The sequence below is a fragment of the Maylandia zebra genome, linkage group LG3 (assembly GCF_041146795.1).
Source record: "Maylandia zebra isolate NMK-2024a linkage group LG3, Mzebra_GT3a, whole genome shotgun sequence".
NCBI lineage: Eukaryota > Metazoa > Chordata > Actinopteri > Cichliformes > Cichlidae > Maylandia > Maylandia zebra.
In genome coordinates, this window is record NC_135169.1 from 46265371 (window position 1) to 46289651 (window position 24281).

At 40.5% G+C, this 24281-nt stretch overlaps 3 long non-coding RNA genes across 3 annotated transcripts; 2 read left to right on the forward strand and 1 right to left on the reverse strand.

Annotated features, from left to right (window-relative positions):
- Nucleotides 1-150: 150 nt before the first annotated feature.
- On the forward strand, nucleotides 151-1212 carry LOC143416554 (uncharacterized). The gene is made up of 4 exons (XR_013096946.1): nucleotides 151-267; nucleotides 459-506; nucleotides 736-840; nucleotides 946-1212. It is a non-coding gene; the product is annotated as an uncharacterized LOC143416554 (long non-coding RNA).
- LOC101476598 (uncharacterized) lies at nucleotides 685-24233 on the reverse strand. The gene is made up of 3 exons (XR_013096947.1): nucleotides 23745-24233; nucleotides 2851-2982; nucleotides 685-817 (listed from the first exon to the last, which is right to left on the reverse strand). It is a non-coding gene; the product is annotated as an uncharacterized LOC101476598 (long non-coding RNA).
- Nucleotides 2839-3933, forward strand: LOC143416553 (uncharacterized). The gene is made up of 4 exons (XR_013096945.1): nucleotides 2839-2998; nucleotides 3223-3279; nucleotides 3578-3682; nucleotides 3784-3933. It is a non-coding gene; the product is annotated as an uncharacterized LOC143416553 (long non-coding RNA).
- Nucleotides 24234-24281: the final 48 nt, after the last annotated feature.

The window sequence follows — 24281 nt, forward strand, 5'->3', positions numbered from 1 at the left end:
ACAGTTGAGAGATTATCCAAGTAAAAAATTCTTAGACATGCCGAGACTGATCTGAAACACAAACTGTAGACCCCACGTGGATGCACACCGTCTGGGCAGCTATATAACTGTCGGCATAAGCAATCACCAGACTCAGAGTTCCTCGTCGTCCCAACGAACACTTTAAACACTTCGGAGTAAGAAGAAACACCTTTGGCATCATGTCCAGGATCACCGCGGTAACGATCTTGCTCGTCATTCTCGTCAACAGCTTGTGCAGCAGCGCAGGTGCGCAACGATTATTCTTTTTCACTTGTTCTGCAGAGATGTAGATGTCACAGTTTTACTCTGCAACATGGCTGTAAACAGGTGACTCTGTTAAACTGTAGACTGTGACACTGGTGTTATACAGAGCTGATGGGTAAGGTATCGCTGCTCCACATGACTGATGTCTTATTTGTTATCTTCTTCCACTGCAGCTCCTTCCCATGGAGTATCCCTGTATATTCGCAAGTGCAGATGCACAGGTGAGTGACCAGTGACCACTTTCATCTTCTTTGCGTAAAAAAATGCAAAACAAACAAAAACAAATTTAAAGACACAAAACAAATATCTTAGTTCTTTGTGTTGCTATGGGCGTATGTGATGGTGTTTCCAATTGAACATTTAGGGAATTTTCTCCTAAGTTCTCTGCTATTAAAAACATTCCTTTTTTATGTGGAGACAGTTACAGTGACCAGCTGTCTTCTCTTGCAGAGATTTCCACAGGCAGGTTTAAGTGTCCCAAACCGCTCGTGCCCACAAACTACAACAAGCAGCGAGATGTGTTTAAATGCGCCTGCAAAAAAATACAAGAAGAGAGTAAGTGAAACACAATCCCGTCAAGAGAGATGTTTCTCTTTCCTGTGATAATATTCAGTAAATATACGAAGTTGTCATCATTTTTTTTCTTTTTTTGTCTTGTAGAGCGTTCAGATCTTCTGCAGTTCTGCCGTGTGATCAAGAAATACAACCTTGCTGATCTGCTCTGAGATAAAGAAGTCCAGACACTGACTAACCAAACTTAATATCCTATTACGTATGACATTAATCTTGTTATGTAGATGGTTGTGATTTTTTCTGAAATTGTAAATAAAGACAGTTATTTTTTTTATTACATAGAGTCTCGTCTCCTTCTGTGTTTCCACATATTTAACTGAAAAAGCCCTCAACCTTGAAAACAAATAAAATGAACATTTTTAATATCCTATTATTCATTTTTTGTCCTTTTTTTAGTATTTTGAAATTTTAAAAACATGAAAGAGAAGCAATTATTGTTATATATGATCTGGTCTCACTCTGAAATGTGTTCATAGATTTCACAGAGACAATGACATAAATACACTGATTAATAGTGAATCATTTCTATGGAGGATTACTTGTTTCCCAGCTGCCTGGCCTCCAATCTTCATGTTGAACTATAGTAAAAGAAGTTCAGCACAAAAGTGAGAGTGGTTTCTATGTCACCCAGAGTTAAACAAGACATTAAATGGACATTTTTCCCTAAATATCATCAAAGTGTGTGTTGCTTTAATGGCAGGAATGCTTGTGAAATAAATGACTCATTTCTTCAATGCTGTTACAAAACCCTCACCACACAGGCAGGAATGTCCACTGATATATAAACTGATGATAATGTTCATCTTCTTTTTTTTTTTAAAGGTTTATTTTTTTATGCCTTCAACTGAAAACAACAATAAAACAACAAAATCAAGACACAGAATCACTTTTCACATGTTAGCCTCACACGTCCTGTTCTTGTCTTATTGTCAGTTACTGTTAATAATCAGGTCCTACATTTCTGAGCAGACATAATATATTTTCAGGCTGCAGTATTTTTAATGCTACTCGAGCTGATTTCTGTTAGCTGTGGCCCCTGAAGAAGTAGACAAAACCTTTGTTTGATGGAGGCATCGATTCACAACTTTATCTGCCAAGACAAAGAGAAATTCAGATATCAGCACACCAGCGCTGCATATGTGGACAATAGGACCTGCCTTTGCAAATCATTTTGTGTAACTTTCAAACTTTAATAGTCATTATTTCCTTGAGTTGAAAGCACTAATGAAAACAAATGACATTAGCCCATTGTGCCAACACAGGCACACTCTCTGTCACTGAATAGTGAAGTAAAACCTGTGGGTTATAAGTCCTTTTAGAGTTTTATCTGTGAACTCCAAATCCTGCAGGTCAGCAGTGATAGCAGTCATGGGAACACAGAGGCTTGTTTTTCCAAACAATACGATCTATCTGATTTCAGATTTGTAGCAGAACTCTGCAGGCAAAGCACCATTTTGTCTCTAATGTTCATCAAAGGCTTGTAGAAGCAAGTCCACTTGGCGGTAGCCATCTTGGCAACAATTTCATGTAGTTTTTTCCAGCTAAACAAAAAAGAAGGGGTCATATCCAGAGCATTAAAACATTAAAACTCCATATATGGAGCGTCCAATCACATCTAACAAATAAATTAACCAATAAACAGTCCAGTGCAACAACATGTCTGGCTCATTATCATTTAGAATGTACTACCAAATGATTCTTTGGGTCTAGTGGGTCTTACACTAAACTCTCCTACACACATCTGTTCAGGATCCATTGAGTCTCTCTCTGATGAAGCCTGGTTTTAAATTTACACCTCAGTGATGCCACCGTGCAAAAATTGTTGCCAGCACTCAGTTTTCCAACGATTTGGATAAGTTCTAAGATTTTACAGATGAATCCATGCAGAGCTGAGATAGCATCTGAACAAACAAACAAGAAAACATCCCCCTTAAACATGTCAGGACTGATCTGTAAGTTCAAGCTCCTCACACCGTGTCAGCGTGGACTCACTGCGGGGGTATAAAACTCAGATCCTCGTCTTCTGCAGAAGAATCTGAACACGTCAGACGGAACAGACGAACCTTCGCCACCATGTCCAGGATCACAGGGATGACGCTGCTGCTCATCATTCTGGTCAGCAGCCTGTGTGATAGCACAGGTACATACGAGGATCATTAGTTTTGAACTTTATATGCATGGATGGTTATGTTGCTGTTTTACTCACCAACGGGACGATAACTAACTGACTCATTTTAAATGTAAACTATTGTGCACCACTGCCCGTGAGTTTGAGAGGAAATGTTACACGGGGTTGATGGATAATGTTTTACGTTCGTATAAATGATTTCTCACTTGTTTGCTTTTCTTTTTCACTGAGGGCAGAGTCTGCTGCTCAGTCTGGTGTGACCAAACAGGATATTCTCAGATGCAGATGCACAAGTAAGTTACCAGCAGTTTTGGCCTGTATGGCCTGTATTTGTATAGCGCTTTTACAAAACCCATTACAGTTTTGTTTGGTAATGTCATTGTTGCAGTTGTAACTGCAACAAAACACACAAACACCAACATTGCAGTCCTCAGGGCTGCTATGATGCTACATTGAAGTGTGTCCTATCTTGAAAAGATCGACTGCAAATCTGTGCCGTTGTAAACGTTACCATGATGCCACATAAAGTTGGTTAACTGGCAATGACTGGAGTGAAATGGTTTCAGTGACCACCTCTATTCTCTCTTGCAGAGTCTTTCAGGGGCAAACTTAGGTGTCCCCAACCACTCCTACCCATAGACAGCAAAGAGAAACAGGCTCTGAACAAATGCCTCTGCAGCTCAGGAAAACAAGGCAGTAAGTGAAATGCAGTCATGTTTGTTTGAGGTTCATGTTTCCTGTAATAATGTTCAGTAAAGATATTTAAGTTGGTGTTGTTTAATTTTTGTCTTTTGTAGAGCGTCCAGACCTTCTGCGATTCTGCCACAGAAGTGTGTTTGGGGGAGCTGCTACACCCCTCTGACATAAATCAGTGGAATTATAAACGAACTTGATATAAAATTACATTTTGTATGATATTAATCTTTTTATATGTTTGTGAATTTTCTACTGCTGTAAATAAAAAAACAGATCTTCATCAGAGTTTTGTGTTCATATTGTTGTATGTATTATTATATTATTTTTTTGGTTCCATCATATATTTACAAAAAATGAGATCAGTTTCAGTTCTTCCATTCAAAATTACATTAAAGTTAAAGGAAAAGGGAAGGATTTTCCCTGATGTCATTAAAGCACGTATAGCTTTGAAGCCATGTGATGGTTATGAAACTGTGGTTATGTCTCAATGAAACAATCGCCACTGTTACATAGAATTATGCCTTTTTGTCTCCACACTGCATTCTTTTTCATTTTTCTAATTATTCAGTTCAGTTATTTTATTTCTATAGTGCCACAAAGTTGTCTCAAGGAGCTTTATACTTTTTTATAACAGGATATAGAATTATTCCAGCCTGTCCCCCTTTTCAGTTCTCATCTTGTTTCTTCTTGTCAGTTCATACTGTTAATAGTCAGGTCGTATATTTTTAAAGAGACGACTATGCAAAAGGTTTGAGGCTCCTCTCATTTCTTTACATTTTTCAAGGAAAAAAGGAAATAGTCATAGTGAGTTGAAATATGTTCAAACATAGGTGGGAACACAATATATACTTGTATACAATATACAAGTCAAACTAAATGAGTCAAAACCAGATGACAATTCTAATGAGCTTGAAAGTCAGAATTTGGTATGGCTGGTTTTATCCTTCAACACAGACTGAACTTTGTTGGGCAGCTTTCTTGTAATTTCTTTAAGTAGTCTTCAGGAATAGTTCTCAGGCTTCTTGAATGACATCCAAAGCTCTTCTTTGGATGTTTGCTGCCTTTTGTTCCATTCTCTGTCAAGATGATCCCACATTGTTTCAGTAATGTTGAGGTCCAAGCTCTGGAGAGGCCAATTCATGACTGATAGTCTTCCATTGTGTGTTTCTTTCTGTCCAGGTAGGCTTTGACTGGATTAGATCATAATCATGTTGCAAATTATCAATCAGTTTCTTTCCAGATGGCCCCAAAAGGTTGATTCTGTTCATCTGGATGTAGCATCCAATGAATTGTTTATGAGGTTGGGGAAACCTGCAGTCAGCTGAGACTGAAGAAGTCAATTGGATCATTTAAGAAATGTTTCTCCCACTGAAAACGCTACGTCCAGATGAACAGAATCAACCTTTTGGGATTTACTTACTTAGATGATTGAGCATGCATCAAGAGTGTCTAGATGCTCTTGCATGTTAGATTAAAGACTGACAGTAAATTTCAATGTTTATAATTCTGTCAATTTTGAATAGCACCAACACCACTGTCTAAAATGCAGCTCCAAACCATGACAACCATGGTTTACAGATGGCTGTAAAACCCTGTTGTGCCTCTCCTTCCCTTTTCTGTTCATGCTAAAAATTTTGTTGCATTTGTTGAACTACATTGGACAGTTTTTGCTGTGACATTTAGATGGTAGAGTCAGAATTTGATATAAACACCATGAAATTGGGGATTTTACTGGAATTTTGCTTTCTAAGTTTAAACTAAGAAAATAGGTGTTTCCCAAAATGACAAAGTCTAGCTTTGCTTTATTTCACAACTATTGCGTTTTGGTTGTGAAATGAGAACATTACTCTGTGGGCCTGTGAAATATTAAGTACAGTATTACAACAGATCACCACAGTATAAAACACAATATGAGACTGAGTTATTTTTAGTGCTTTCTATCTTCTATGAAAATATTAACGTCCTTCTCACCATCCCCCTCTCTTCTTTTCTAGCTATTTCTTGTCAGTTGTGCTGTCAATAATCTCCATTTTCTTATATTTTTCATACCCACCTGTTTACTGCCTACGAGGAATGTCACCTCTTTTAATCTCTTTTATGATCATTCGTCTCAGCTTTAGCCCTGATGCAAGAGAAGAACAGGTTCTGTGTGATAAGGGTAAGCGTTAGTGAATGGGCCTTTCCTGTTAAATGTTTTGCACACTTCAACAAGAAATGAGAAATCAGATATCATAGTGGAGACATTGTTTGTGGTGAAATGGTTTACCAAGAAGAATCACTGGAAACCCTGTTCGGATGGTGAAATTCCAAACTACTAATTTTCTAAATTAGAGGTGTTGAGTTATGCAATCGTTTTATTTTACACAGCTTCCTACAAATTTTCGTGTCTAAACTACTTTTTACACTTTAACCAACCTCTCACTGGACTCAGCACACTGCAGGTCAGCAAAAAGGCCTGTTTGTCTCGTTTCACCCATATTTACACCAAAACATTACAGTCAGGTGGTGACTTATGAGCAGCATTCAGATATGTAAGTAAAATAGGGAAGAGTAAAAGAAAGAAAAAGTGAAAAAGAGTAGAGCACAAAACTTGGCTTACAACAGTTTGGATAAGGTGAGTCATCTATTCTATCATGTCTGGTTGAACATTTCCACACTCTCTGGAACAGCGATGTGAATTATTCCTCAGACGGAAGGCTGCCTGTAACCCGGTCTGCTCCTGAGCAGAGTTCTAGTGGAATATTTTATCTCCTCGGGGACTGAAATGTGGCTGAAGAGATAAAGCTAAATAACAGCTTATGTTAGAAGACAGCAGTGTTTAATACTTTAATGAGTGAGGGACAGCTTGCTCCTGAGGTCACAAACAAAAAGTTTGCTAGTTTGTACATCTGTACCTGTTTTTTTGTTTGTTTGGGGTTTTTTTTTTGCTGCTGTGTAGAGAAGTTAATCTGCGTGGTTTATGCTGGGGCATAAATAAACAAAGTAAAAAATAACTCATTGCTACAATAACTGCAAAAATGTTCACAGGTGTTTATTTTCCTAATTCCTAAGCTATTGATAATATAATTTCATTTTTGAATGAGGGAATGTCTCATTTCTGTGGTGACCTCCCGACTCAGGGAGTTTTATACTTTGTGGATCAGGCAGGGGTCGGGGTGGAAATCCTGGTGACCCTGAGCCTGGTTTCTGGTTAGATCTGGCTTTAGGAGTATGAAATATGACTTCTGGTAGAAGAGGTGGTGAGCAGGAGTAGGTAGACTTGTATTTGTCCAGTTTGGTACCTGCAGATTGGGTTTTTCACCCCCACTGGATTAGAGAATTGCTTCTGTGTGCCTTGGACCTGGATCCTGGAACAGGTCCTGACTGTCATTTGTGCTCATGTGCCATATCATGTTTGTACTCAACCTTCTTGGAGTCCCTGGGCAATATGTTTGAAGGTACGCATGATGGGGACACTATTGTTCGGCTGTACTGCTTCAGTGCTCACATGGACAATGACAGTGTGATTAGGAGGGAAGACCTGAGTGATCTGAATTCACATGGTGTTTTCTTGTTCCACTTCTGTGCTAACCACAGTGTGTCAATTACAAACACTGTATTTGAGCATAAGACTGTCCATATGTGCACTTGGCACCAGGATGCCCTAAGACACAGTTTGAGGATTGATTTTGTAATCTTATCATTAAACCTGCGACCATGTATGTATTAGACATTTTGGTAAAGAGAGAAACAGAGGCATCAGCTGATTGCCACCTGGTGTTGAGTTGGATCAGGCGGCAGTGGGAGATGCTGGAGAAACCTGGTTTACTCTATGTACAGTAAAGGCTCTTAAGGAGTGTCTGGGAAAAACCTGCTCCACAGGATCTTCAAATCCCAGCTTTGGTAAAGCTTTGAGAGCATTCCAAGGGTCCACAATGAGTCCCTCATATCGTGCACCTCTGTTGCCAAAGCTGATTTATGGAGCTGTGGCTCCAAGATAGTTGATGTCTGAGTGGCAGTAAAACCCCAAACCAGATAGACCACAGAGGTGAAGGTAGCAGCTAAGATGAAGAAGGAGTCCTGTGAAGCGTGGGACTCTGGAGGCAGTTGACAATATAACCCTGGCAGTAGCTAAAGCAAAGACTTGGTCAACTTCAAGGTATTTCTAGCTAATCATCAGATGAAAGAGGAAGGGGTAGTGACTTCCTCCTCACACTGCATAGAGTGGGCAAGGACAGCTAACCTCAAATTAGAGAGTATAATTTGGTGGTAGAAAGAATGATGTCTTCAATCCCACTTACACACCTTCTGCAGTGGTCCGGGACAAAGGGAGATGAATTGAACCTCATGTTCAGAAGGAGCAATGTAGTCCAACCACCCTTTGTAGCTTGGTCATATGGGAGGGGCTTAGAGTAGAGCCAGTACTCCTCCACACTGAAAGGAGCCAATTGAGGTAATTAGTGCATCTGATCAGGGTGACTCCTTGATGCCTCCTAGGTGAGGTGTTTCCTACCATGTGCTACCGGGAGAAGGATAGAGGGCAGATTCAGGATAGTATCTCTCCACGACGCTGGCAAGATTAAATCTCTTGGTTGGCATGGGAATGCTTCTTCAGTGTCCCCACAGATGATCTTGGGAGAGGAAATATCAGGGTATCTCTGCTCTGACCCAAACTTGAATAAGCAACAGAAAATGGATAGATGGACTAAACTTCATCATGTAATGAGCATCGTCAAGGAATTTATTTGCAATTATAATATAGTTCTCTTCTTATCTTTTATCTTCTAATGTTAATCCACTTTTCTTTTGAATAGTTCAATAATGTTGCGACAGGTGGTACAGGTTCAGCCACAGAGCACGGTTCAAGAGGAAGGGCAATGGAGCACTGGTCTGTGTGAGTGCTACAAAGACATGGGCGACTGTAAGTATATTAAATTATTACATTGTCTTTGCTGATCCCCAGTGATTGACTGATAGTTGGATTGAACTCTTATTACCTGTCAGTGATTTAATATAGTGTATTTATGTAATCTATGCAGGCTGTTTTGCCCTGTGCTGCCTCCCAGTCTTTACCTGTAAAGTGACCAGTGCAGTGGGAGCTTGCCCCTGCCTACCTCTGCTGGACTGTATAGGCTGTGTACCACCAGCCTCTCTTGCCATGAGGGCGTCTGTCAGGCAGCGATATGGCATAAAGGTACTAGAAAACAGCATAACTGTTGCCTTTTTTTTTTTTTTAGAAAAAAACAAAAACAAACCCATAAAATTGTTTCCTGATGAAATTCTAAGATATACCACACTCAAATCACATGAGATTCACATGAGATTTTAAAATAAAACCTGTGAGGTCTAAGCATCTCTAATCGCACTACCCACATAGCAAGCAGGTCTGACCCAGATCTGGCATCAAGCTGGCACTTCTGACTGATCAGTGTTATGGCAGGATGTTATGTCAACCAGATGTGGGGCAGGTCTGGCAATGATGGCACTATTTATGTTCCTATTTTCCTATTTTAGTTAGAAGACCCAAATGCCATGTTGCAATACTGTACTGCTACGGTAGCCAACGTTTCAAATGCAGGTTGGACAGGTTTGTGAGTGTACACTTTATCAAAAACCTAGTGACGGTTTACTCATCTTTGCTAGTTGGTGGCTGTAGCTCAGGCGGTAGAGCAGGTTGCCTACTGATTGGAAGGTTAATGGTTCGACCCCTGGCTCCTCCAGTCTGCATGTCAAGAGTGTGAATGTGTATGAATCTAGTTAGAAAGTAATCCAGGAGAGTAGAAAAGCTCTGCGTAAGAGTCAGTCCACTCTACTCTGTCTGAATAGAGTTTCATTGTGTTACTTTTGCATTATTATGTTCCGGCACATGTTGTTATTAGATGGCTTGATTAAGGTAAACATTAGGCTGACATCTGGGGCCAGAACTGAAATTGTTCTGGGCCAGCACAGGGCTAGCAGTATGTCTGCAACTGGCCCGTGGCTGCACACAACTTACACATGGCCCACATACTGCAATGAATGATGGCCCTTTGGTGGCCCAGATCAGGTTTGCCAGAGGTAATCCACACATGGGCCAGCACAGGACCACCAGTGTGTCTGCAACTGGCCTTGTGCTGGCCCATGTGTGGGCCACCTCTGGCAAACCAGGTCTGGGCCGCCAAAGGGCCATCATTCTTTGCGGTATGTGGGCCATGTGTAAGCACATTGTGTGGGCCAGATCCGGCCCATACCAATTTTGCTATGTTGGTAGGGGCAGCTAGCTTCTCTGAGCCTCACCAAAACATTAATAATAGAATTAATAATAAAATTAAACATTAATGACAAAAAAAATCTCAGTATATGTATATTTGAAATAAGTAAACCTCCAGTAACACTCACATAACACTTACATAATACAACCTAAAGAAATATGCACAAATAGATATTTTAGTTCATGTCTTCCAGTCAGTCTCAAATTTGGAACTTTATAGCCTAAGGCGCTGGAGAAATTGTGCCTTAGACTGTAAAGTTCCAAGGTGGGTCTTTGTAGCAGTTTTGTAATTATTTGATTCAAGTTCTTATTTCTTCCAGTGTTTGGGCTTAAATCCTATCCAAATCAATTTTTAATGGACAATGGAGTGGTGGCAAATGTTTTTTCTTTCTTTTTTTGAGGTAGAAATGACTGTCTTTGACTGACAAGATGAAGTACTAAGCTAAAGTTATAACTCAGTGCTAGCAAGCTTTGGTTTCAAAGAGACAGTAACTATTTACTGCTAAGATACAGATAAAATACTCGATACTCACATTTTAGTGAGTCCAGAGCTCCAGAGGTTGCTGCTTAGTAAACACAAATGGTTAGTTAATGAAAAGTAACATTTTGCTAATGCTAATAAGGCTAACAATCACATAGAAAGGCTACATGTCTCGTTGTCCTGGACACTACAAGTTTTTTAAATTCCCCTAAAAAGACTGACTCCATGTCTTCCAAAATATATTTTCCCATGTGCTTCACTGGTGATAATATTCGAAACTACTATCTGAACCTGGGGAGCTGCTTTTCACTTCACACAGAGAGGACAGATGGTTTGAAAGAGGAGTGAAAGAAGCCATCTATGTCCACTGTGAGCGACCATCTTTGAACAGAGGCGGGGGTTTACGATACCAACTCTCTGCCATCTATAATCCAGTTTTGAGATCCCTTCCCAGACGCCTTAACGCCCACTCACATCCTGGGCCATCTGACCTCAGGAATTCGCATGATAAGGTGGGGCCAGGTTTCACAATGAACACACCCGAAACTCTGGCTGATTGGGACCCACACCCAGTTTCACACCTTGGCTCAGGCGATTAGAGGATCATCAGGGGGTCCTTTTGTCCCTCTGTGGGGGGAAACTCCCACTAGGTTTATATCTGGGACTCTCCACCATTTAACCTTAGAACTGAAGAAGCTTCTCGGATGAGAGGTGAAACGTCTTCAAGCAACTTAAAGAAGTCCAGACGCTTTTCTTTGCAATCTCCTTTGACTACGATGACCTGGATGACTGAGAACCTTCACAGATGTATTAATAAAACTTAGCTGTTCTGCAAAACATATGTGGGTCTGTATTGTTGTATAAGCGGGTTTCAGTGTTTCCCTCACTTCTTCTGTTGGCCGTATTTAACAGGATGTAGGCATATTCTGTTTAAATTCAGTGTTGGACACTGATGTGATTAAAGCTTTTGTCACAGTTTCCTCAGTGAATAAATGATAGAGCCGTTTACCACAGGGCTCTTCCATGTTCAGTCTGGAAGACAAGTTAAACTTTACTCTAACTGTTAGCGATTATAAAGTCTTTCATTCAAATGAAAGAATCTATCCCTGCAGCTGTAGTTGATGTCATGATAAACAGAATGTGACTGATTGCTTCCCAATGCAGCGCATTGTGTCCCCAGCTCAATTACACAGAGCTGCTGGGCCTTTGCATAATTCTGACTGTAGCTGAGGAGATTGAGGTATATAAGTGATGAATCACAATAACAGCACACAGGAGAAATAGATCCAACGTCACTACGTGCTATCGTAATGACACCAGTTATTACTTGAGCAACGCAAACATCATTGTTAGTCTGTGCGGTAACATTAGATATTTGTTAATTATTAAATAAATAAGCGTGCATAACTGCCATGAATAAACAAATGAATAAACAACTAAGTACTGAATTGCTCCGGCACCCACCTACTGCCTCACTGCTGTGTTTGTCCACACTGTGCACTCATCCACCTGGATGTGTGAACACAGACTCCTGATAGACATCAGGTCGCCGTCACTGATCAGTGCTCAGCTAATATGAAACAGCTGTTTCCCATGCAAACAACAAATGTTCAGTTTGATGTGGGATAAGGCCAGCCTGTCCTTTCTGGGACAGTGAAGAAAAGGAGAGATATGGTGGGAGTGGTTGAAGGCCAGCAAGGCAGATGCTGGAGCGCTGCCATCGGAGAGAAGGAGGTGGTTGGTAATGTTGGCTTTAATGGAGGTGGAGTGGGCTGTCAGTGGCTGTCAATACCGCAGAGCATGAGCTAGGAGGGTGCCAAAAATTCTTATGAAAACAAGTCCCAGCATGTAGGCTGTTTGTGAAACAAGGCAACTATTCTCTCATAAGAGAAAAGAGATAAGGCCTTAACGGTACATACCATGAAAATAAAACTTCCTTACATACGCTGACGTTCAGAGCCATCTTTCTTAAAAAATTAAATATATTTATCCCGCTATGTTTCTTCAGTTACCCCCAGTTTCACTGTTCATAGACATTCATGGTTCCCAGAGAATCACTGGAGTAGACACTGGTGATTGCCAAGGCCAGCAGGATTTCTTGTAGTGCTACTATGAGATTCGCATTTTAGATGAACTGTCTAATAAATGGACTCGCATGGAATTTGGTACAACTTGTTCTCATTATTTTTTGGGCTTGAAAGTGAAATATCTTAATTTTTATCTGATGTATTGCCAGGGACTTGTCAAAATACCCGCAAAAGTCTTTCAACTGCGGAAACACATCAAACGTGGCCGAGCTGTTGAATTCTCCAGTTTTTCTTTCACTTGTCTTTTATCATTAGCATGACACTGACGTAGTTTATAGCGAAAAATCTGTCTGATGTGTACCCTGAAAGTGTTTGTAATTTGTGTTTATCAGATGTCGGTAACAGTTTATGGCTGGCATGAGCATGAGCTGGCAAGTCTTCTAACCAGTGTCTTAGTGTTAAAAAGGTTTAGTCTGCTTTGCTGGCTAGAAACAAAGAGTTGAAGGGAAGACAAATGCTCTTTTGGAGTTTTTCTGTAGGAGTACAGTGTACTTTCCTCCTTTTGTCAGTTCTGTACAAAAGGTTTGCATTGGACTTCAAGAATTCTGGCCCTAATCTATGAGCACATGCAACTAATAGATCACTTGATGATCTACAAAGCAAAAACTTGTTTAGCTGTATCCATAAACCACAGAGGTGCAGTGCACAGACTAATGTATCTGTTAATCAAAACAGAAGAACAGGACTTCATTTGTCAAAACTTCCCAGACCCACACAAAACTTCCAATTAGGCCTAATGCAGTCTGTCTGTTGGTAAAGGTCATATTACATCATAATCAAGCCAAAATGAAGTTAGAAGTTTAACTTACACAAGGCTAGACCTGCTGTTCTAGAGTGAGGAGTGATAGTAGGGAAAGAAAACCGACAGAAACTGGCCTCAAAGTTGCTCTGCTGACTCAGTATCATGAAGGGAAAAATCACATGCCGTAGCTGTGCATGGAATGAACATCGGCTGTTTTGCTGTTTCTCAGACTTTATTGATTTATCAAATCTCACCCACCAGCATTTTCATCCTGACATTACTGACAAGTCCTTTCTCTGTTGCTATGAGCAAAGACTTGGCTGCAAGAAAGCCGATGTCCTCAGAGAAAGGATTCTCACTGAAACACAAGAACACTTAGTACTCATGCACTGACAAAGATACTGCCTGCTTTTATCCACACTACATGCATTTTTGAAATCTGGCCTTCTTTGTCAAAAAGAAATGTTGCAAAACTATAATGTAAATATTTGACTCTATTTGTAGTCTAACTTTAAGTAATCGTGCTGGTTTACTGCAGTACCAATCTGCTGCATGGCGTTTCTTTCACACCTAAATGCAAATGTTCACCTTTTGTTTGAGCCTCCCACTTGCGTTCAGGCTTCTCTTCGTGTGTCTCACAGGGGAGTGTGTGGAGCGACTGTCTGTATGGTTGCTGCTGCTATCCGCTATCTTGGCTCCAGATCTCCAGAGAGCTGAAAAGAAGAGCAGCATCCCACGCCTCTTCTTCTTCAGCCAGATACACCCATCTAACATCCCTGCAGGGGGCGCACTTGGTCTAGACACATCTAAAACTGACTTTCTCCCCACAGTGTGTCCTCCAGAGTACAGGAGTTGATTTAATCACATTTCCTCTGCTCTGGAGCCACTCCCGGTTACCTCAGAGAATTCAGCAGGGACACAATGCGTCCTGCGGAGAGGAAAGTTCAGTTTGTCCCAAGATGAAGTGAAAGAGCTGTGATAAAAAGGCATTTCAATATCAGAGCCGGGGCTTTGTGTTCCTTTAAGTAACTACTTTGATTGTGAGATTATATTCTTTCACTGGTGGAAACTAATAGAGCTCAACTCTACAAACAATTTCTTTTCAGTAACCTTGGAAGATATAGCTTCTCTTATGATGATAAGTGTATGTAAGAAAGTGTTCTTCTCTTTCCTAATGATAAGGTAGATTTGGGGGTTTCAGGGATTTCAGGGTTCAGCTGGCAGTACTTCTGTGCACATAGCGAGTACTATTTATGCACATTGCTGTATTAATGTAGCATTTTTAGTGAAGTGAAACTTGTTGTTGTTCTATACATGCAAGACACTACAACATACTGATGGTGTAAGCACTATAAATACATATATGGATATGTAAACACTGGACATTGTTATCATAACGTCACCATTTGGTTTCATTCGAGGTGAGAAGTTCACAATGTGCATCTTTGTTTCTTTAAACCTTTTTAAGTGACAGACACTTGTGAATCACAAGGTAGCCACACGCTAATGCATGCTTCACTTTATTATTTATTCTACTCTAAATCGGGCCATAATTTACAAAATGAACACCATGCTGCAATGTTACGTCGCAATGTTATGTACAATGACATGAATTTTATCACTTGAGAAAATGTCTTTATAAACTGTTATTATGGGTTTCATGCAAAGAGAAGAGAGCTTTTATCTACAGTCCTAATTTAATGCTATTTTTGACACCATCTTCATATTAAGTGCTCACCTTCTAGAAGAATGAAGGAAACACAAACTACACAGAACGTTATTTATGAGCAAAAATGCATCTGTTTTTGGTTAATAATGATTATATGGCAATGCTGTTTATACTGAATGTACATATCAAATTAAGATTTTGAGATGAAACCAGTCATCCATATTTGTGTCTTCTTATCCAGTTCAGTTTGGTTTAGTGAGTGGGCTGTTGGGGAAGAATTGAAGAATGTCAAATATTTCCATTTTGCTTCTGTAAACTCTTTGATTATTCACTGTAAATATTCTGTTTCACCGCTAATATTCCATTTCCTGTGCATATCTATTTAGCTGATCTCTGTGTCGCTGCTAAATATTTAGTGTTGGATTGTTTCAGTGACTCGTAATAAATGCTAAATGTTGTAAAGCTGATTTTAAAACAATAGTGTGATGTGAATCCAAGGAAATGCCCAAGTCAACAACTTGTCAGTGAATTTGATGAAGAACACTTGCAGTATTCAAAATATGGGCACGGAGCCACATGCCACTGCTCCGCAGTACTCCTTTGTTCTACTCTATATCCCTTTAAAGGTTTAAACATGTAATTTTTATCAGCATTTTACGCGTAAGCATCAACTTTGAGTTGGATTTTACCCACATGCTAAATCAGCATAATTTGAGAAGCTGCTGATTTAGCAACTCTCGTTCATGCATTTTGACCTTAAAGTTTTTCTGTCTTAATGTTTTGTCAACATCCTTAATCACGCCCGCATGGTTAAAAACACGGGGACTCAGGGGCTGGTGTGTGTTGTGGTGTGACAAATATTGAATAAAATGGCTCAAACCTATGATCCCTGGACCCGCCGTGTCTCATTCACACCACATGTTTCTATTTAGGGACACCAGTTCCATTTAAGAGGAACATTCCAACCTAACCTTTACCCTAAATGGGTTACTGGGCGATTTGTTAGATGTTAACGTTAAGTTCTAACTATTTATGATGATGAGGAGGGTATGAATTAGTGTATTTCTCTGATTTACTCACGTTGCCACTGCCATGTGTGAACACATAGCATTAAGGTTTTGAGGGCACCTTTGCCATCATGTGAAGCATCCACCAAATATGGCCAGATGGTCATTACATCCCCCGGCCTCTGTCATGACCTCTATAACCAACCTGTGAGCCTCTGGCATCTGCAGCTGTTTTACGGTTCAGTATAAATACAGGATCAGGACATAAACTGAGTGCAACTGAGTGAGGTAAACAATAACTGTGTTTACTTTTAAAAGGTGTAAAAGATCAAAAGGAGGCATTTGCACATATCTAACAGCTAAAATCTCATTGATGTGTACCGACTGCTTTGTTTTTTGGTGCCTTAGGTAATGCCTTTCATGCATTACCTGTAAGATAGCAGGAAAAGTTTGGGAGTATCTGCGTTTACCTGCCCTGGATCCTTCTGGACTCATCCCATGGATGACCACAGTTGTCAGGGTGTTGACATGCCAGTGATACAGTATTGAGGCGCAAGTTCATATGACATTTATTATTACTGAGGCTTTTTTTAAATAAATAAATGGCACCGTAACTGCGTCAATACTTAGCAAACCATCACAAAAGTCACAGCTGCTTTCACGGTTTATCTGATTTGGGATCAGCTTCGACGTGTTCAGTCTGTTTTTACTTTCTCAGATTCCGTCTGAGAAAGCTCGTGGTTGTTTCAGAGGGTCGTACTCCACTCTGCACTCTACTTTTGTTCCAGGCGTTTTTGTTTAGATTGACTTGGACTATGTTTAATGACCACAGCCAAGCAATCAGCTGTGTTATAGAGCTGTTATAGCTTTGAACATGAACTATTTGATAACATTTGTTTCTTCTGTATATTTAACTCCCTTGATCCTTGCCCCTAGCTCGTGTCTGCACAGGGAACGGTATGCAATAACTGCATGTACCACTTCTTTCTGCGGGCCTTGTACATGGCGCCAGATAGCAAGAGGGAGCCAAATGAGGAAGAATACCATCACTTTTGTCAACATGTCCCAATATGAATCATTAACAGAGACGTCACTACCATCATTCATGCTATTTGAAAAAAGCAAGGGCCATTTAGATGGATTTCTAATTCTGCTTCAAGCATGACACTTCTAAGAAAAGGATTAAAGATCAGCACATGACAGCCATAAATCATCAACATGGGGTTCAGCAGACACTGGGTTTCTGTTATATACACCTATACAGCCTATGGAGGCATGCTGGTAAACTGATGATGGCTATTTATGTGCACACATTTGCAGTTATTGTTGTTTTTTATGTATTTTTGCTTTGCTTTGTATTTGCTTGATTCTTATTGCATTCTTTAAAAGTATATGGATGCCCTTCAGCTTGTGGTCTCTGCTCAATGTCTTGTTATAACTGAATAACGATTCCAAAATGAAAGTTGGATCAAAATCAGTGATGTTACTTTGACATCAGTTGCAGATGCAGGTCCGACACCTGGATTCTTATTAGACCTTCTAGCAAGAGAAATCCTTGCATTCAAGGATTGCTTTTTATGCCTATTTATCAGTGAGAAAATAAACAAATAAACAAATAAATAAACAAAAAAAATGTAAAAGTGTCTAAAGAAAAAAAATGAAAAGAACAAACATGCACAAACTCAGTGGCTCAAACACAGTACTTCAAAGATTTTGATGCTTCACTTGTCTTGCTGAGCTAAATGACTTCATGTTTAAGTGTTAGCATTCCTGAGTTTATGATCTTAACAAAGCTTGGATAACTGCAAAAGTCTAGTGTGTTAAGTTCACCATGCAACAAATGAAATGGAATTTAGATGAGCAAAACAATAATACTTTAGTGTTATTTTATGTGGAGGAGACATTTTTTCATAGCCATGTAGTAACCATAGCACCTTAATTACCTAGGAGATAAAAGCCACTGACATCAGGACCAGGAAGCTCCTGACCATGCACGGAGGGTTTCACCCCAAGTCCAGCACTCTGAGCCTGTATGCTAAGCCTCCAGCTGCTTCTCTGTCTGCAAAACCACCCATGAAAGCATTTCTGTCTCCATCTGCTGGATGTGCTGCAGCGTGCTGCGGATGCCAGATGTTGTTCGTCCCATCGCACCCTCTGCATGATTCTACGTATATTCAGACATATGCCTTGCTCCTTTTCTCCCTTGAGACATTTTGTGTCTCTACTTAGGGACACGTGACAGCTGACTATATCCACAGGCCACATCCTGCTTTTAATCCTGCTCAATCCTTCCAGTATTTTAGGCTTCTGGGTTTTTATGATATTGAAATATCCAAAACACATTACTGGATGTCTTTGTCTGGATATCTCATCTCAAAAATCCGTTCTGGCTTGCTCAGCATTCTCAAGCTGATGCATATTTGGTTCTACTTTTGGATGTGAAAGTAAAATTTTATCAGCTTTCCTAATCCAGGAATATCATCCTATCTTTTCCATGGTATGAGATATGTAGTGCTGCCCAAACCTGTTAGGAGGTCATTTGTGAGAAGACGGGCGTGCACACGGAATACATGGATTAACATGAATGAAAGTGGTCTAAGGAGATTGCAAAGAAAAGTGTCTGGACTTCTTTAAGTTGCTTGAAGACGTTTCACCTCTCATCTGAGAAGCTTTTTCTGTTTTAAGGTCAAATGGCAGAGAGTCCCAGATTTAAACCCCGTGGGAGTAACCCCCCAAAGAGGGACAAAAGGACCCACTGATGATCCTCTACCTAATCACATGAGCCAAAGTGTGAAAACAGGTGTGGGTCACAGGATGTGAGTGGGCGTTAAGGCGTCTGGGGAGGGAACTCAAAACTGGATTATAGATGGCAGACAGTTGGTGTCGTAAACCACCGCCTCTGTTCAAAGATGGTCGCTCACAGTGGACATAAATGGCTTCTTTCACTCCTCTTTCAAACCATCTGTCCTCTCTGTCCAAAATGTGAACATTGGCATCCTCGAAAGAGTGACCTTTGTCCTTTAGATGCAGATGGACTGCTGAGTCTTGTCCCGTGGAGGTGGCTCTTCTATGTTGTGCCATGCGCTTGTGAAGTGGCTGTTTGGTCTCTCCAATGTAGAGGTCTGGGCATTCCCCGCTACACTGTACAGCATACACCACATTGTTAAGTCTGTGTATTGGAGTGGTTCACCTGACTTCTTTATGAACGACTTAAAGAAGTCCAGATGCTTTTAAATCCAAGCTCCTTAGACTTAGACTTGACCTGGATGACTGAGAACCTTCACAGACATGAAGGAAAGTGATCGTGCCTCAGAGATAAACAGCATGTGTTTGCATGCTAATTTATCAGCTAACACTGGAAAACTTAGTTAGCAAGCTGCATCCGCGCTAATTACAGTTAAAAAAATTACTCACCAAACCCAAGGCACAAACCACTTGTAGCACACAGTGTACTATGTTATTTACAATAATACTGCCACATAAATCCCAACACCACAAACGGTGAACCTGCCCGCTTGATGACAAGAAATGACATGAACCAAGGTCGGGAAATACAGGTTGATATAATTCCTAACATTCGTCTCCACAAACTTATTAGAAAGGACCTGTATTCACAACCGCAAGTTTCAAACGCTTTTCACACCTGACGTTAACTTTATTAATTTCAGTGGGAAAGGCATTGCTTGGAGAATGCATAGGTTTGTTTTCGCAGATTGAGCTAACCAGAGACCGAATCCCAGTGCCTCGTTAGTTGTTCCTGCCATACACATGACGAACCACATGTGATCACATTGGAGCAGTGCTTGCAGGTTAATGCTATGCTTTGGTGTAAGTAGAATTTACATGCTTGGTAATGGGATTTATCTGCTGCTTTATGCAAAGCTTTTTCTGTTGTGGACTTCGGAGGTTGATTCTGATAACTGCTGAAGCCTGACCTGCACAGAAACGGAGCTTGGAGCTAGTTCTCTCCTCAGCTGAATGAATTTGTGTTCTTTTCAATTCTTCAAAGCTGCATACGTCTGTACGTCTGTGGGCCGCCTATACCTCCAACTGACTCCTGCTCTTTGGCCCAGGTTTATGTAACTCCACAGAGACAGAGGATAGGTGGGGCAGGCTGTGTTTCACTGATATGACTGCTGAACACTGAATCAGGCTGTTATTGTAACTACTTTATTATTTTCCCTCCGGTGTGTGACCTTGCTGCTTCCTTCTTCCCTCGTTCCCTGAAACACCCATCTCACACTCAGTCACACTCTTGTGTTCTACAACTTTGCTGCCTTTGCAAACATTAAAGAAACATTATTCTGTCCCTTAAACATGGGTCTCTTCTACTTTAATGTTCCTCACAGCTTCATTCAAACAGTCCTGTTCCTCTCCCTGTGAAAATGATCCAGAGTACTTGCAGACATTTGTGATTGTAAATGTGCATAACTCTGTCACATTGGCTGTCTAATCAATCAGCTTGGGATGAGCTTGAGGGACCTTAAAGAATCAGGCTCACAGAGTTTATGCTCTTGCTTCACCTGAGCAGTGTCCATACTACCAAAATATACAATCTCAGCCAGCTTTTCTATCAAAGTGTTGTTATCATCATCAATAATATAATCTGAATCTATTTTTGGTCAATTTTTTAGGCCCTATATACCTCGAACACCTTGAAATGTCAATATTGACATAGATTAGCAGTTAAGACTGAAGAAGTAGGGTAGGTTGTCGGTAAATTTCAAGGTCAGTATTTCAATACCTGCGTCCCATCTTTCAGCTGCACATAAACTGCATGTATAAAACAGAACAATGTGTGTGTGACTTAAAGAATAAAGTGTTTTGTCAGTGTTTTGATTGGTCAGTAAGTCCAGAATGCACTAACTAAATGTTTGGGTTTTGTTTGACAGCTATGTTCTGGCGGACGCATTATGGTTGTCATGGTTACAGGGTGACGCTCTCTCTGTGATTGTGTGTTTCCTGGGTGAGAGAGCGTGTCACTACCCGATCCGAACCAGATACCCGATCGGTACCACACATGTGCGAACGGTGTCTACTTCCGGTCAAAGCCTTTTACGATAGTTATGGGTCAGAGTATCTGTTAAGATGTTAAGAATAATAAGTATCTCTTAAAATGTTTGCAATAATGAAGCATTTCAATATAATGTAGACAAAAATGAAAAATAAAAAGATAGTTACGGATCAGGATTCCCCGATCCTTACTGTGCATGTGCAAAGTCGGACCGTACAAATCGGGTCTACCCGATCCGTACTGCGCATGTGCAGATTTTTTCTTCTTCTTCTGTTTGGTTTAATAGCAGTTTACTCCCCAGTGTACGAAGATACCGCCACCTGCTGACCGAGCAAATGAACCGTATTGTAAACTTAAGTAGCGTCATTACAAATGCATGTTTAATTTGATTTAGTGATAGTCAAGTGTGTTTATGCTTGTCTGTGTGGAGAGAATTGTTGGAATAGTGATAATGATGTCCACTATCACTGTCAATTGTCAGTAAACACTTATTCTGGCTGATGAATCTTCACATGACACATTACTAAGTCTGTAATTCGGCGCCGCCTCCTACCACTGTGCAAAAATGAAAAATGAAGCCAAAATATCCCGCTTGTGGAGGCTGCTATCTTGCAAATTTGGAGCCCGAGTCTGCGCAGTAGTGACTTGAGGTGGAGCGACTTTATAACGCTCCCGCCCACACCCCCGCTGGACATGACCGCAACACGCCCCTCTACACTTTTTACGTAGCCTGGCGGCTCGAGTTTTTTGCTGGTTTACCGCGACTGACGACTCGTTTAATTAAGGTAAATACAACCATGTCACTGTTATTAGAAAAAAAAAAAAAGACACACAGCTTATCATCTTATAGTTCTAAAACATCTAAAATCACTCTGTTGTTAATTCGTTTGCTAGATTAGCCGCAAGCATACGCACTGTGTTGGAGGCTTGTTGCTAGCTAGTTAGCGATGCTACACACCTGTTACTCTAATAGTCTGTATTATTGAAGGATTCAGCACATCTTAGTTTGATTTTTATCCATTTTTAGACAGCGATGAGGTCATCTGCACACTCCACAGAGGCCCAGAGTTACTGTTAATATTAAAAATGTAATTCTGTCCTTTGAGATTTTAACATTTAAGACTGTGAGTGTAATGGATCTAAAACTGTTTAAATCTCTACAGCCTGGTAACATGGAAACTTTAAAAACATCAGCAGAACGTTTCAGTAGTGTAGTCTAATTTGTTCTTTTCGTTTAATAATAGAGTCCACATTATATCAACAGCTACATTCACCCTGAAGAGAAACTGGTGAGGGAGACCATCAGGACCAAGCTGGGTTTCCTGGGTCCAGAGGTTTGGAGAAACTTCTTGCCTTTCTTTCATCACAGCTGTCCTGTACCAGAAGTTCTGTTGACCCACTCAGAGAGGCTTCATTTAAGAAACACCAGGAACACTGAAGCTCATCGCATTGATCAAGCAGGACTCATCATCTTCACCAGCAGCTCCCTCACAGGGAAATCTTTGCACTCCTCCGTAGGCCCGCCCCAGGAGATGGATAAACCCAGCATTTCATGAATACTGTGATGGAGACCTTTGGTTTGTGTAATGTTATAAATACTCGGATACTCCCCAGAGGCTCCAGGCTTTTACATAAAGATATTATATTCAGTCCTGTAGAAAGTTACATATTTAAAAATATATGTACCAGAAACCCGATCGGTACCCCGCATGCGCAAATCTTACGTCATTTCCTCTCTTTGCCAACATTACGACAGTTAATGTATTTGAATGACACGGTTAGCACCCAGTTAGCTCCTAGCATTTCTCAACAGCTCTGCCTCATTTTCGACAGTGGATAATCCATTTACAAACAAATTTATGCTTTTCTCCTCAGCAGAGAGCGTCCCCCGATTGAACAGCGTTAAATAAGAAGAATGGTGCCGAATTACAGACTTAATAATACTGACTTAGTAATGTGTCACGTAAAGATTCATCAGCCAGATTAAGTGTTTACTGACAACTGACAGTGATAGCGGACATCATCATCACTATTCCAACAATCCTCTTCACACAGACAAGCATAAACACACTCGACTATCTGTGACAAAGTGGCTAGGACAGAATTCATTTGCCATTTGTCACTTGCGTATATTGTTATTCTGTGTTCTGTTATTTTACAGTCAGCCATAATGCTTTAATTTAGACAGTGCTGGTGTAACTTCTCTTAACACACAATATCCCGGGTTTTGTTTGTGGTAGCAGTAGTTACATTCTTTACATCCATGCATGTGTTTTAAAGCAAACACTACTAACTAGTGATGGGACGTTCTGTATCGAGGCTTCGGAGCGTGTGTCGAGTAATGGAGGGGGCGTTTCCACGAAGCGCGTATCGAGGCTTGCTTCATTTATGGGAGGAGCTGAAAATGATGACGTCCGAAGCCTCGCTGCCCGGCTGTACCACGTGACTGGTTCATGAAGCGGTTCGAACTTTGCCGCAAATAATCATTTTCCATACTGCCAGCATAAATATACACAGTATACTGCCATCACTACAATATACATGTTTTACACACTCCTTTTGTTGTTGACATTTACAGGCTGTGTGCAAAATGCCACACTCTTCAAATTCATGCCAGCTATTATTTTTACGTCCAGTAGGTGTCCTGCTAGAGCAAATGAAGCTTCATGAAGCTTCGCGTTGGGGTGAACCAATTGGATGAAAAGCTCCAGTGCTTCATGGGGCTTCATCTGCCCATCACCACTACTAACCATCAGATCATCTGAATTTTCTTCTGTTTACAGACACATGTCTAGTAAATTATGTTTCTTTATGTTGCTTTGGTTATACTTACCATGGTGTCCATGTTGTGCATTCAGGTCCTGTATGTGAGACGGGTGTATGGGAAGGGCCGCCCACTACTTCCTGTTTATATAGGGTCATGAGGTCAATGATTGGATCACTGGGTGTAACCAAATGGAGGGTTTTCATTTTGTATAGTATTGTTTGTTTTCTTTAAAGTAGCCTTTTGAGTTATATTGTATGCAGTGTTTTACTTTACAAACCATTTAGTTGAGTAAATGAGTTTGTCAGTTTCATGCATGACTTTATTCCTGTTCTTTGTTTAGAATTGTATTATTTGGTTTGACCTATTTTGTTCAATGGTAGGGGCTAACGAGGTCAGGTGTGGGCAAAGTCTTGTATAAAGCCAGTGGGATTTTTGCATGCCTGATTGATTGTTTTATGGTAAAAGGGAGATGCTAGCAATAAAGTATGCTTAAAAAGAACTTCAATTGTCTGCTAATGCTATTTACTTATCACCTTCCTTGCTGCTTAAGTTATGCTACATCACAAATGGTGGCAGCAGTGGCTCCAGGCCAATAGGTTATAG